Source organism: Tasmannia lanceolata, unplaced genomic scaffold (genome assembly GCF_043159265.1).
Source record: "Tasmannia lanceolata isolate RefF3 unplaced genomic scaffold, GAP_Taslan_0.1 ptg000048l, whole genome shotgun sequence".
Classification (NCBI taxonomy): domain Eukaryota; kingdom Viridiplantae; phylum Streptophyta; class Magnoliopsida; order Canellales; family Winteraceae; genus Tasmannia; species Tasmannia lanceolata.
This window is the reverse complement of record NW_027518725.1, coordinates 1,348,562-1,364,386: the sequence shown is the minus strand read 5'-3', so window position 1 is coordinate 1,364,386 and position 15,825 is coordinate 1,348,562. Positions and strand designations below refer to the sequence as shown.

At 39.0% G+C, this 15,825-nt stretch overlaps 1 pseudogene; it reads right to left on the bottom strand.

Annotated features, from left to right (window-relative positions):
* Positions 1–1,403: 1,403 nt before the first annotated feature.
* Positions 1,404–12,202, bottom strand: LOC143864324 (filament-like plant protein 4; annotated as a pseudogene).
* Positions 12,203–15,825: the final 3,623 nt, after the last annotated feature.

Here is a 15,825-nt window from a genome sequence, read left to right as displayed (position 1 = left end):
TTTACCTGAAATTAGAAAATCTAGTTTTTTTTCTTAAATCATTCTTTTCAAATAAATCCTCTGCTTCCTTTATGGAACCATGGAACTCTATTTGTATCAGATATTGGTGCATTTGGTGTACTGGAATAGAGAATCCTATTCTATTTCTGTTGGGGCACAGTATAAAATCGCTTTACTATCAATAATAAATGTGACTTTGTAGTTTTTCCGTTAGTCTTTTTAACTACACTAATAAAATTTCTATTTTATTCATGCATGTGGTGTATTTGAAAAAATAAAATAAAAATGGTCTCACATTAATTGGATGAAGATAAAAAAGCTTTCATTTGTATCGCTCCAAGGCAACAAAAAGTCGATGAGGTTTCTATGATGTGCTCTTCTTGTACAGCACATACGGTAATGTTAAAAAATACTTTTTTCGCTTTGCTCACTAGTGAGACAATAGTAGAATGGTAATGTTATGTAACATACCTGCAGCGTCTTTTCCACGAGTGCTTGCTCGCTCCAATGGGACCCACAATTAAACAAGGGATCACACTAGGACTGTCAATCGGGCCGAGCTTGGGCAGGCTTGAGGTGCTCAAGCTCAGCCCATGTCTATACAACGGGCTTCGGGCCTGACTAAATTAGAAAATTTGCTTGCCCAAACTCAGCCCAAACTCCACAACGGGCTTCGGGCTGAGTTTGGGCTTGCCCATCACCTCTTATTTTCTGCACGAGAAAAGACTAAGCCAAGCACAGAAAAGCCAATTTCATAGAAAGCCATTAAACTTGTTGGCTTTGGCATGTGAGAAATGTCACACCGATTGATTTTTCGCCAGATTTTGTCTTGTTCATTTAATAAATCTGAGGTCGAACTATAGCCTATAGGATATGATGATCCAAACCGTTCATATGTAGTGGGCTGAAGAGAGGCAAAATAAAGAAAGAAAGAAAACCTATTTAATGTCGAGCTATAGCCTATAGGATATTAATGTTTAAGTAACCTATTTAATTAATATCTACTGATTTTTAAGGGTGTAAAAAATCTTGAAAAATTATATAGTAAATATATTATCGGGCTAGGGCCTATAACGGGCTGGACGACCCTTGATCAAGCTCAGCCCAAATTAGAGTTCGGGCTTCAACTTTTGACCAAGCTTGGTTTGGCTTGTTCTCATTTTAATTATGGGCGGGCTTTTAGCGGGCCGAACGGGCGGGCTTCGCCATCCCGATTGACAGTCCTAGATCACACCATGTCTTGTGAGGTGGGTTCCATAGACTAGATCACCTATCCTACTACCACTCTCACATAGTGTGTCAAATTATCCACTTCGTATCGGATCTAGCTATGTCTTGGTCACTATCCATTCGGATATTTTATCAATCGGACCTTTCTCAGATTGTTTTGCAGATACTACTTTCTGAGTTTGGATCACGATCCATTTCGAATTATACTACTCGCCCAAACATCGAAAAGGGCGAGTATCACAAAACAACTCATTTCTTAGAATGTTATTCCCATTTTGACCCCAAGTACAGAATCGAGAAATCAACTTAAAACCTCATAATCCTTCAGCAATTTAATTGGATTTGGCGACCGAAAACTTCTAAGTTCTAACAGTCAAGTGCGGAATCTTGGTGGTAGCTCTTTCCCCTCGCAAAGAATCTGCTAAAACCACGTGCATGCTTCTCAGATGAAGAAGAGGAAGATGACTTGGTAGACCTGTGTTTCGGGCGTTTTGAGCTAATGGGGGTTGAGATTGGGCTTGGTTCAGTGTCAGATGGACTCAAGTGGGCATCGTACGTATTCAAAGGGGACTCCCGGCCAGTTCTGTTGATTATAGAAGAAATGTTCTCTAACTTGGCCTGGTCCACGTACTGCGAGCCGTGAATGCTTTGTGGATTCAATCCACTTGGACTTGGTTCACTCTCCATGAAATCTTCACTCCTTTTATGCTTCTCATTGTATGGAGAACTCACGAGCTCTGTTGGAGAACGCATTGTTTTTAGTTGCCTGCCAAGGAGAAATATAGTCTCCTGGCACTCTGCCAGTTTCTCGGCTGCTGCTGTTATCTCTCTTTCCTGCCATGCCAAATGAAAAATGCTTCAGATGCAAATGTTCCATTGGGTGATGCTCACACACACGCACACACACGAGCACTATTGCGCGTGCATGCGCGTGTGTGTGTAATACGGCTCTATATGATCCTGATGGAAGCCATTGCCATGTGATGATTGCCAACCAAGATGAGTGATGATGAAATTCAAGATCCTCGAGGATCTATTCTCGTATGAAAAGTTTGGATACAAACAAGCATGGTTTCTTTGCAAAAGAAATAGCATGTGCAATAGATAAACCAAGAGAATGAAAAAAGAAATACACAGACATGATATGCCCTACGAACAAACTTCAACAAGATTAAATTCATTAATTAGATCTACATCATCAGATCTAATTATTGAATTTAATTAGATCTAATTTCTAGATGATTAGCCCAGTAAAACTAATTTCAATCATCGGAGGAAAAAAAAGATATTTCCAAAGAAAGATAAGATTACATTAATTAATTAGAACAACCCTAAGAAGCAAGGCATGCTGTGAATCAAATATGATAATAAATTAGTTATTGCAACAATACATTTGATTAATTAGAAGTAGGCATGAGAAGGAAAATAGTATTTTCATTTTTCATCCTTAAATCCTCTTAGATGGACCAAGTTCAATGAAAGGAGAGAAAGATGCATGAAGGAGACATTTTCAGTTTTAAGAAGACTGGATAATTATAGTCCTTGCCTGTTTAGTCTTGATGTCACCATCAGCAGTTGAAGAAAGTGAGCACATTGGGCACCCTTCAGCCCTGTATATTAATAAGCATCATACAGAGAAGTATATATAAACAGAACCAACCATCAACAAAGCATGACTATAACGCACACTGCTAAAAATAAAAAGAGTCCCACAAAATACTAGTAGACCAATTGTCACATTTATAATAGGGAAATGTTAACAGCACAACCATATTTTGATATCTGCACAAACCCAGCTGTCTTTTTTTCTTTAATTGGCTCGTGAGAGCTTTTTGGGAAGTGTCATAGCCTTTTGACAGCTCTTTAAATACTAATAGACAAGATGGGTTAGTGAAAATATCAAAATACGGTTGTGCTAATATCATTTCCCTTATATGCTAATTCAAAATAACTCCCAGAAGGCGTTCAAGGAGTTTCGTAGGAATTATTCAAAGACCAAAATTATATTTCTATAATAAGCTGTTTGGTTCTTACCTTTGAATCTGCTCTTCAAGATCCTTGCATTTGACCAGTGCATCCTGATGACAGCACTTTTCTTCTTGAAGTTTTTTGTCCAAAGTTTCTGCTTTCATGCGCAAAAGGTTGCATTCAGTTTCTAATTCACATGCATGCGTTTCAAGTGATCTGTAAGATTCTGCCATGCATTTTAGCTGTGTCTCTACCAAACTGTTTGATTTCTGACTAGATGCCAATTGTGCTTTAGTTTCGGTCAGAAGATGTTCTGTTTCCAACAACTTAAACTTTTTTTGTTCCAGACTTTCGGAACATCTAGCAAGATCCATTGCGATGCTATCTTTCTCTGACTTTAGTTGTTCAAACTCTTCCAGTGGGCATTTGCACGAAGTGGCCTTTGGTTCAAAGCCAGGACCTAAGTGTTCTTCTTGAAGAAACTGAGGATCAGAAGTACAATGAGAAATGAGGGCACGGTCACTAGAAAATCTCTCTTTTGGTCGGTCATGGTGAACTACCTTATTTTCTAGTAATGTTACCTTGTCTATGCAATCAGAACAATTGCTCTCCACTTCATTGCCCTTATCACTCGGCATATTAAAACTTAGTTCACTGGCTTCAGCCAGTACATGAGAGAGGTCAGGAATAAAATCATCTAAAGTCATTTCGCAACATAAAACGTTATTAACAGAGACTGAAAACTCCTCGATCTTTTGACTTATCCTATGATCATCAGGACACCTTCCCTGCATTTCTATAGCTTCTTTACCAAGTGATACTACGAAATCATGAATCTCAAAAATGGCATTTGCCAACTCATGGTCAACAGTATGCTTGATATAACTACATAATTTGCCATCTCTGACCGAAGAGATTCCGCTATTCAATGTTTCAGCAGCCCCGACATCTTGAATCCTTTGTACAACATGTTTGATATCATCCAGAACCTTACTCACATTGGTGCCCTTAGCTTGGGATTCAAATATTAATGATATTCTTGACTGAAGTTTTTAAGGTCATTGAATTTGTATCAGATTCAAACTCCACGGTAGATTCCTCATTAGAAAGAATTCGGGTTGCCGATGAATCCAAATCAGGCTTAGGTGCTGCCCAGCAGTCCCCACCCTTTTTCAAAATCAATGAACGCGTTAGAGTCAGCAGTCTCAGTCGTCTTTTCATCTACACTATTGGAAAAGGCAATGTCCCCATTGGATTTGGTTGATAAACATGCCAATCTCTCCATCTCTAGAAAGTCATTCATTAGTTCCAAGTCATTAGAGTTTTCAGCCCTTTTACTTTGATCAACGTTCTTTTTATTCTTGAACTGAGATAGCTCCGAGATATGTGTTGTAGCCCAAGACTCTGCACAACTTCCCTCGTCGTCTATTCCGTCTTCAGACATGGAGGTCAAGCTTGGTGGGTTGCTTAAATTTTGACTAAAGGACCCTTCAATAGGGATTTCCACACTAAATTTCACAGGGCCCTTCTGTTGATTCACAGCATGAATATGTGCTTCTATGCTGCGAAGCTTGCTTGTTGTTTTAGCATATGCATTTCTCGAAGCCTGTAGTTCACTGTTGCGCTTTGATAACGCCTCTTTTAGCATTTTTGTTTCTTCCTCCATTGCCGATAAACGTGCCGTGAGAAATTCATTTTCTTTATGACATTGCTGGACATTGTCAAGGCAAAATTCAGAAGCCGGAGCCAGATGTGAGCTGGGACTCTTAACAGGTGATCTCCGTAGTCTGTTTTCTCCATAATCGCGGCCTAAATTCTCAACTTCTAGTTTCATTTGAGCCAATGCGGCGGGCCCAGGCAACTTCTTCCGAACAAGACCACGTAATCTCTGGCACTCGGCTTCTAACTTGGTTACTTTCTTGACATTCTCTACATACTGCTTGTTCGCCACTTCGGCAGATCTTAAACTCATATTCTTTTCTTCATTTCGAATTTCAAGCTCCTTGGAAACTATATGAAGCTCATACTTTAGAGAACTTACTTCCCTTTCGCATGATTGGATATTGGACTTCAGGACTTCAATCTCGGCATCAGCTTGAGATTTTTCTTCCCTGATCACAATTAGCATGTTGGAACGTTCTTTCAAAGACCTTGAAAGTGCAGAATTTTCAGCTGAGGCCCTAAGGAGCTCTTGATCTAAATCAGCTATTTTCTTTTCAAGCTCTAATCTAACTTTGTCCCATTGCTTGGTTCTTGTAAACACTACCTCATTTAATTTTTGCTCACTTTCTTCCTTTACATTTCGTACTTGCCTCATGCACTCCTTCAGAGCACCATCCAGATGGGATGCTCGATCTTCGGCAGTAAGCTTTAGCAATGTGACAGATTCAAGGTGACGTTTCAATGCCAAAGCCTCTGCCTCGGCTTTCTCCCAACCTGCAATCAATAGAGCATATGAACTCAAGAGAAAAATCATAATAATGTAATTAAAGAGCCAATATTTGATAAATTAGACATGGTGGCATTTCCCAGGTGAGAAAAAGAACAAAGTTATACCTGAAACAGCTTCTTCACAACTTTTGCATGCTGTTTTACTAAATTTTCCTTGGTGGTCATCTCTGAATTGGCCGAGGATAGCTTTTCATTCAATGTCTTCACTTGATCTTCTAATTCAGTCATGTGTGCATATGAATCCGCTGAAATTTGAACATATTTTACATTCTTGGAATTATCCTGCCAACGGAAATAAAATGATTCCAAAGAGAGAAGGATTAATCAAACTATACATGAACAAACAACAATAAATAAAAATAAAATCCATTATAAGCAATTTAGATAGCTCCCTGGATAGTGAAATGAAAAGACAGGTATGAACGTGAAAGAATAAAAGAATTCCTAGTTCATTGATATGTAATCATATAAACAGAGTAACTGGGACAGAGTTTTAGATAAAGACAGCATCATCTGGCCGGAAGTATTGAGCAAAATCACAAGATTGGGGCACCAATAGATTGCTAAATCAGAGATTCTTCAGCTTCAAAACAAATTGGAACTAAAAAGAGCACTTCTTAATTGGTAAAAGAAATATATCAGAGTATCTACATAAAGTGATCATATTTAGGTGTCAGTATAGAAAAAAACCACCTTTTGAGCGAACATAAGAATTTTTATTTTTTGAAAGATGACAATTTTCTTGATACTATGAAAGATACATTAGGGACCAGAGGTCCCGACTTGCATTACATAGAATCAATTAGTACTGGCCAGGGTTATACTCCTAGGCCATTAAAAGCATCTAGAGCAAAAGCTACCCTATGCTATGAACATAAACACCACTAAATCTTCCTTTAAACCTCAACCTTTACATTTCAGTCCCCCAAAGACTAAACGACATTGCATTACATAGAATCAATTAGTACTGGCCAGGGTTATACTCCTAGGCCATTAAAAGCATCTAGAGCAAAAGATACCCTATGCTATGAACATAAACACCACTAAATCTTCCTTTAAACCTCAACCTTTACATTTCAGTCCCCCAAAGACTAAACGACATACCTATGAGAGTACTTTTCCAATTCCGCCAAGATGTGCTAGATTTGGAAATCCAGCATTTCGATGAGGAGTTCCTCTGGAATTCGATCCAAGCGACTAGGGTTTTTTCTTTCAGCGATCCTCTCTTCCACTAACCGAATGCCAACCACTTTATTAGCTTCCCAAGTCATTCTCCTCTCGGCCCTTTCTTCAGCTAAAAGTAGTTTGAAGAAGGGGTGTTTAAATAGCGGCGAGTGGGTCTCTTTGACCGCACCAGTCCCACATAGGTTATACAAAGTGAAGGGGCAGTCCTGGGCTTCTTGTTTAAAAATTTTCCACTGCTTTTGGAGAATATCTGCCGTCATCTCTTTGTGGGTTGGGCCAAAAGAGGAGGCCCTCTCCTCATCGTAAGCCACGACTTCATTCTCGTGAGGATATTTTCTAAAATTATAATTTCCGTAAATAACTGCCTGCTCCGGCCATCGGAACTTGAGGAAGACCCACCAGTATTGTCTTGATTGTCCATTCCTGGTTGAAGATTTGATTACCGAGAGAGCATCACCCAAAAACCAAGTATTCCTGTAGGTTTCTTACTCTTCTTAAAAGGGCTGAACTAGCGATGCCCTATAATGGCAAATCCAGGACCTTAGAACTTCCTGCTCCTCGATAAGGGAAAAAAATATTTTAGCAGTAGAGGTTAATGCGGTCCACTCCCCAAAGTTCTATGAAAAAAATATACAAAAACTTTGCTCGTACAGCTTAATCTCGGAGTCCTCACGTCTACTATAAGTGATAAAGGGGTTTCCATACCCTAAAAGCCAGTATCGACTAGAGAGTAAGGAAAAATGCCCAGTGGCTTATCCCAGAGCAAAGCCTACTGTAGGCAAATGGGATAATTTGTCCCTTACCCCTACTAAGGTGGTTCCGGATGATTTCTCCAAGCTGCATATCAACCTTTCAATTGATTTACCACCCTAACCTCAAGTTTTAAGCCAAGAAGGCTCTTGCCAGAATAGGTGTTCCTTACTCTTGAAAGTTGCCAGCTTTTTTATCTTCTAGCCACTTTACTTTCCGTCTAGGGGCAGGAGGGTCAGTTTGTTTATTCTCCATCATTGACAGGTTAGAGTTTCGCCTGATCCCATGTCCCATCACACCTTTCCCAGAACCTTTCTCAGGTCTAATTTTGGACCAAGTGCCAAGGAAAGTTGATTGGTTACATTTGAATTTTGAATTCAGGCCAGGATCTAACGGAGATCAACCGGAGCCACTGAGTCATCCAAGCGAATTTCAGGCAACTGCCAATTCAATGAGCTAGAGGGCTCACAATTGGGTGAACAATCATTTTTTCCGGGGATTTCGATGCCTATGGTATAAATCTGGTTCAAAATCCTAATCTTAACAAAAGAACCTGAAAAATCCCTTCGGGGCGCTAAAATCTTGGCCGAGATGAAACTCATGCAGTGCTGATGATTTCATTCCATCTTTATTTCCAGGAACCTGCCAAAATACTCCCTATAGCTTTAACCGTTGATATGGCCCAAGCATGTAATGGGACACCGTAAAAGTTTACCCAAAGTGCTTCCTCGCCTTGAAGGAACTCCCTATTCCAAGGTGCTAGAGAGCGCAATTGGGACCCCAGAGCTTCATGACCTTTAGTGAGGATCTTAGAGGCCTGCTGTTTTGATTCAAACATAAAAAGGAGTTCATCTTCCGCCAGAATACTTGGGCATTGTAAAGATGGAATGTCCCACACGTTTTGTGCCCAAAACCAAAGGTCCTTTACCGAGCTATTAGGGTTTTTCTTTTTCCCTATTAGACAAGCTTTTAGGGTATCCATTCGAACTTCCACTTCCCTACCTGAAATGGACAAGGTCAAAGTCCCTCCGACCCTATGAGAGGATATAGTACCAGTGTCAGGCCATCGATCGTCCTCAGCACCACAGGACCACCCTCCTCCAGACAGGGTAAAGGCCTAGGCCGGGATACCCATCTAGAAGGGTTTTTACTCCGTCGACACCAACGACAGTTATCCCGCCACTTAAAGTTGAGATACTTGCAGGGAGAGCAGAACCAGTTCCCAACACTACTATCTACCCCTTGTTTAGTCGTCTCTCCCCCCTCCCTTCACTCCAATTTTCTATAGCTTGTTTGCAGATTTTGCATCTTTTCTGCCAACTGAAATTTTGGTATTGGCAGTGTGGACACTGCCAATCCTCCATCCCACTCACAGAAATATTGGCAAATGGTGGTCCATAGCGAACATAAGAAAATAAAAAAGAGAAGTCACAACTGATCATGAAGATGATCAAACGGAGCTTGAACTGTTGAACTGGATAGAGCTCCTAACAAGGATAAATAAATGGAAGCCATCCTTACATTCTCCTACTTCATAATTCATGTTTAAGAGGGCATTGTACGTCTTCTCAACTTTGATTGTATGAACATAGTTGCCATAGCTGCAGGCCATCCTTAAATTCTGCCACTTTCATATTCATGTTTAAGATGGTAGTGTACATGTTCAGAGGTTTGAGAGTATGAACATAGTTATCACTGGAAATATACCGGTGAAAATATCAAAACAGAGCAATTTAAAACAATGTGAAAGTGTGCTCAGCATCCCTCCACGCATAAAATGAAAAGCACAAATCCTGACTAGTAATGGAAACTAAAGTCAAATAGTTAGCATAACGCCGAAGTGTTAAAATGAATTAGTTAGCTGAGTCAAGAATGAGGGCTAGTAGGATTCAGCAATCTCCAATAAACCATTTAGAATTTAGACACCAGTTTGGTTCCCTAATTACAAATGCCAAGTTTCTATTTACAGTTAGTTGGCAACTGGATTCAAATAACATTCAGATAGCAGATTTAAGTATTTGATACTGTTATGTTAAATAGCTGATATTGTTTATATCTAGTGTGGTCTTTACTTTCTGCTTGTAGAACTAGTTTACTTATATTTTTATCATTTTAAAATTTAATCATCAGAATGGTAATCATTATAGTTTCCGACTCAGGTACTCACTTTTACTGTGACCATACCCTACCACGAGGTATCTTTAAGTCACATAATCGAAGGAATGTTGTATGCTAGAATTGACAAACACCAATAGATTTGTTCCTGAACAACTGATGAAACCCACCAGATAAATGGATTTTGTATACCAGAAATGGCGATCTACATGTCTTTTCTCACAATAATGTTGATTGGGCTAGCTATTCATGCAGTTGATGCTCAACACTAAAAATTTGAATATTATTATTAGAAAATCGTACCCAGAAGATTTTAAAACATTTTGGTAGCTAGATATAGTGTTGAGGCATAAAAAAAGCCAATGTTCATGCTTCTTGTGAGCTAATCTAGCTGATGACCTTTTTCCTAGAGATGGACATCAAGTGTCATTTTGTTCACAAGATTATCATTTTTTTAATGGTCTTAAATAAAAATATGTCAAAAATATGTGTCCACATGAATTAAGAAGACCAACTTGTTGATATATTCACCAAGGCTATTATGAATAATAGGTTACTTGAGATTCATGGGAAGTTAGTCATCAATGACATCTATATTCTCGCTGGAGAGGGTGTAGAGAGATAAAGTGTGGGGTTGTCTACTTATGCTCTTAGTCTTAGTTTAAGGGAGATGAGTCCTCTCTCCCACCCCCCGCCAATCCCCCCTTCAGGATAATGCGCCCCCCTTTTAACGTGATTTGACGTCAAAAAGCATTAAAGTCTGCCCACAATTCACGTTACAAGGGGGACGCATTATCCTACAGGGGGGCGACAAAATCATCTCCATAGTTTAAGCATATTCCAATTATCTAATGGGAATTTAATCAAACTTCAATAAGGTCATTTCTTCAAAATATTAAATATTACATTATTCAAGTCACCTTGAAGTCTCATAGCTTTCCCACTCAGATTCACGCCCATTTATTGTGTTATCTTCGTTTTCTCTTCTCTAACTCAAAAATCTCTTTTTTAAGTCTCTATGGCCGTGAATCATTAACTACATAATTGTTTGAACTGGAGCAGAATTTTTCAAAGCCTGCGACATGGACTCTGCACAATTAACGGATAAGTTCATGGTCAGCGAGAAAGAGATGATGTAGGATTTTTCCTTCATTTTCCTTTACCGACTGGGAGAACAAATACCGCCCCAGGTCGTACGATGCCACAGCTCAACAAACAAGATTGTGCAGTTACTCATTATGGTTATGGTGAGTATGACAAGAACCAGAATACTGTGGATTTTAAATACATGTGGACACAAGTAAGATGCTAAGCCATATCACAAAACCATTTAGCAACAAAAAGTTGAAAGTCTAATTGAGTCATGGACCCAATATGGTGATTCTTAAGATTCTTGAACTTTTTTACAATGGCCTTGTAGAAGAAGCACCTCAAACATTCTACAATGTTTCCCTAGACAAATTTGTGAGTTTAAGGTAAGAATTAGAGTTGATATAGAGAAATTTGGTTATTGAAATGAACATTAGATATGTTGTGTCGGATTGGGTTCGAATTAAATATTTTGAACAAGTACTCAAGCATCCTGAATGAACATTAGCACAAGTAGTGTACTAGAAGGAGTGGAGGTTGCAAGTTTATACCCTTGCTCTTGCACTAGAACCCTAAAGCTTCCAAATAAAATATAACAGAAATGTAAATAGGTGCACATATTTCATGAAATTTAAAAAAAAAATTGAAACACAATGATTTTATTATAAAGATCAAATATCATAAAATCAAAGAAGGCACCTGCTTGCCCTGATTTCCAGCTGAATCGGCCAAGGATGTACTAGCAGAAATTGTTGCAGCCACTGTTTTCTCAGATTTCTTCTTCCAAGGCCATCCTCGACGGTCCATTTTGAATTATGTAGTCTGCAAAGCCAAACAATTAGTTGAATAATTTAGTTCTAGCTTCTATGAACTAGGTAATTAAAATTAGATGGTAAGGAAACTCAGAACTAACAAATGATATAGCGCGAGCGATATGATAATGGCATTTCAACCCAACCTATAATATAACCCAATTCTACCTAGATGTATCATGTTCCCACGCTTTCTAGTTCCATCTTACATGGGTCCCACCTTGAGATATGTGAAAGGAAACATGAGACAAATTGTGTGTCTTAGCCCCTTGATTAGGGCTAATCATTGTTGTATTTATTATATGATAACAAAAGTAAAATTACAATGAGAGACTGATTATGAAAACAACTTATTTACATACACACTTATATTTATACTCCCCCTAAAATTATTGGATCGTTTTACAAAAGGTCTCTCTCTCATTTTCAGAAGCTTCGATACAAACTATTGCATCAAAAACTAGGTTCATAAAAGATGTGAAGCTATCCACTGGAGACCTCTCAAACAACATGGTAGTCATCTCAATATGCTAGGACCGAGCATACAGGACAGGATTTGCAGTCATATAAGTCGCACCAACAATATCATGGTAAGAGAGGAATACCTGTCACGAAGAAAGTACTATATCTATAGTTGTCAATTACTTTTTTGAGACATCTTGGTGTTTCGTCTGTTTTGGAGTTCCATTTCGGCAAAGAGCTACAGCAGAAGCTTTTTTAATGGTTGAAAATTGAAAAAAAATTACAAAAAAAGAAAGAAAAATGTTATAAAATTATAATTATACCAACTAAATCTAGCGAAATGACATTGAATTTACTTAAAACACCAAATTTATTGTAATACATCAGTGAAGCTAATAAAATTTATTCATACAAAATGCTAAGTGCTAAGTGTTAACTGATCTGGAATGTTCCGGTCATTCAGGATGAAACGGAATGAAATCGATAACTAAGACTAGATCCAAGTGACAGTTGCAGAGACAACACGAGCATGGTATTCTGCTTCAGCATTGGAACAAGAAATAGTTAGTTGTTTTCTAGAATACCATGTAATCAAACTCAAACCAAGAAAGCTGTAGAAATTTGTAGTCGATCGGTGTTCATCCAAACTACCTGCCCAATCAACAGTAGAAAACAATGAATATGGACCACTGGATTTTGTTTGGATTGCCTATGATCCAAACAACCATCTATTCAATGGCTTTTGTGGCCATTGAGCATGGACCACAGCATTTATAAATTTCTTACTTTTTTTTATGAATCTTGATCGAACAGTTAGATTACCAAATCATAAAGCTCTTTAGCAGTGCACCGCCCAATACGTGGTATTCCATATGAATGGTGTAGATAAATCATAGTTGACGTGATAGTACAAACCAGGAAGAATGGGAATATGATGCATCCAGAGTGCATGGGTTGATTCCCATCTATAAAAACCCACTCATAGTGGGTTTTGGTTGATTTGATAGGGGAAAAAACAAGTCAACGATTGACTTAGGTAATTTAAAAAAGTGAAATTGATTATGCATTTTTTTTTTGATGGGCAAGCTGGGGTTAGGCAGACCCCTACCAGATATATTGAGAAAAAAGCATATTACAATCTTTCATAGAGGGACCCCAAAGAGTCCGAGGACAAGACCTCTACAAGGGAGGGGGACAGAAAATTAGGGGGTAGATTATCACCCTTACAAAAATAATCCTGTTTAGAAAGGATGTCTGCTGCTGCATTTCCTTCTCTCCAAATATGGGAAATTTTCCAAGAGTTTAGATTTCTGAGCTTACTGTGGATCATGGTTAGAGTTTGGAATTTCCTCCAAGGGCAAGCTTGGGTGCCTTCGATCACTTTGACGGCATGGATTGAGTCAGATTCAATCCATAAGCTGCGGATGCTGAGATTCTCTGCTAGTTTTAGACCGTGAAGGATGGCTTCGATTTCCAGGTGATGAATAGCTTCAGGGGGGACGATTTCCGAGAATAGGCCAATGGGGCAGCTGAGATGGTCTCTAATAAGGCCCCCAACAGATCTAGAGTTGTCCATGAGGGATGCATCAGTATTTAGTTTATGGTGGCTGAGGTCGGGGGGGATCCATCGACATAATTTTGAGGTTTTGGGTTGCTGGAAAACGGGGAGCGACAAGTTTGCCGCAATTTTGGAGCTGGCCTCGAAGGGTGAGTCTGAAAGCCTAAGGAACAATATTTTTGTGCGAGAGGTCAAGAGAATTTGCTTGAGGAGGTCCTGCTTGTGAGTACATTTTTCATTATGGATTCTAGCGTTCCTCTCACACCAAATGTGATAGATAGAGGAAGCAAAGAGAATTCTAACAGAGATTGCAGCTTGTCCTTTACCTGGGAAGGAGGATCGAAGCCATAATTCTTCTTCGCCTAAACTTTTCTTCTGTTTTTTCCTCTTGGAGATTCTCCAAAGCACCAGTCTCCAAATCCAGGCGGAGTAGGAGCAAGAGAAGAACAAGTGATCTCTGGTTTCAGGTTCGGCGTGACAAAGAGGACATCTAAGATCGTCTTGGCCATTCAGGAAGGGAAGGCGATCTCTTGTGCATAATTTGTTTTTAATTGCTTGCCAAGCGATGAAACTATGACGCGGGATGTTACCAGGGAACCATATAGAAGAAGACCAATCGACTTTGGCTTTTTGGGATCTGATGGTATTCCAGGCTGATTTTACAGTGAAGATACCATCATTTGTTGGTTTCCAAATTGGGCGATCAGAGGAAGTTTGAGAGAAAATAGCATCAGAAATGATTTGTTTCAGCTCTCTGAGGTATGAATCTGATTGAATGGAGTCCCATTTTCCAGACTCTATTACATCCTTAACAGAGAAATTGCTCGGAATAACATTGAAAAAGGGGCCCATGGAAGGTTGAGAAATAATGACACCAGACGGGACCCAAGGTTGAAACCAGAAGTTTATGCTAGCACCATCACCCACAGCATAGCAGAAATGGGGCCTAGCATAGTCACGAGCTTTTAGGATACTCCGGGCAGCCCAAGATGGGTTGCGGGGCATCTTGATAAGCCAAAAATTCCGATTTCTAATATATTTTGCGTTGAACCAGTGATTCCAGGGAGTGTTTCTGTTCTGGGTTATATTCCATACCTGCTTGATTTGGAATGCTCTGTTTATATCTGAGAGGGATCTCAAGCAGGCTCCACCTTCTACTTTAGGAGTACAAATGTCACTCCAAGGCAGATGATGGTATTTCTTCTGTGGATTGCAACCACACCAAATAAAATTTCTGAATATCTTTTCTATATCGTTGAGGGTCGCTTTTGGAATGTGAAAGGAAGCCGACTAGTAAATTTGAAATGAGTTCAAGACGGATTTCACCAGCTCAATACGCCCAACTCTAGAGAGAAGTTTACTGGATCAGGAAAGAATTCTTTTCTTAACTTTATCAATCAAAGGCTTGCAATCTTTTGAGGTTAACGTGGATGTAACTAATGGGAGCCCCAGGTATTTGATTGGAAGGTTGCCTTCCAACATGTTGAGAAAAGTGCAGATCGAGTCCTTCAGATTGTTATCTGTTCCAGAGAAGAATGTCTAAACTTCTTGAACAAGGACAAAGATCGAGTCCTTCAGATTGTTATCTGATTATGCATTTGTAAGGCTAAATTTTTCAGAATGTCTAGATGTAATGTCAAAGATTCTTGAACAAGGACAAAGAAAATATGTACACGGAGTAGCAATTACCGCATGAAACAGGTGTCACTGCCAGCAAGTAAAACCTTGAAAGACTGAAAGTAATACAAAGAAAATTAGTTTGTGCATATACGAGTGTGTGTAAGACAATAAGGGCACGTGATTAAATAATAACATGAGAGAATATTATTATTTAGGTCCCTATTTACAATCAACATTACATTGTAAAGAAAAACTATGAAGCAGGCACCAAGAAGAGTAATGTTCACCCAATAACATTAGCTCATAAGCATTGCCAATTCATTTTCTCAGATGAATGAAGAAGTTCGTTTTCTACCTCCTTGGCAATTTATGTTCCAACCCTCATATTCATCGCAAATGAACTTCAAAAAATTGGAATGACATTTAGAAAGGAGATTCAGAAAACCAACTTCATGTAAACTTCATCCAACAGCCACTTTTGAAATTTCTCGAAAGAAAACCATCAAAGATAGTGATATTTATATTTTTGGATAGAAAACCTGATAAAACTGAAGAGAGAAAGGAGGCCCAATATATAGTTAAAAT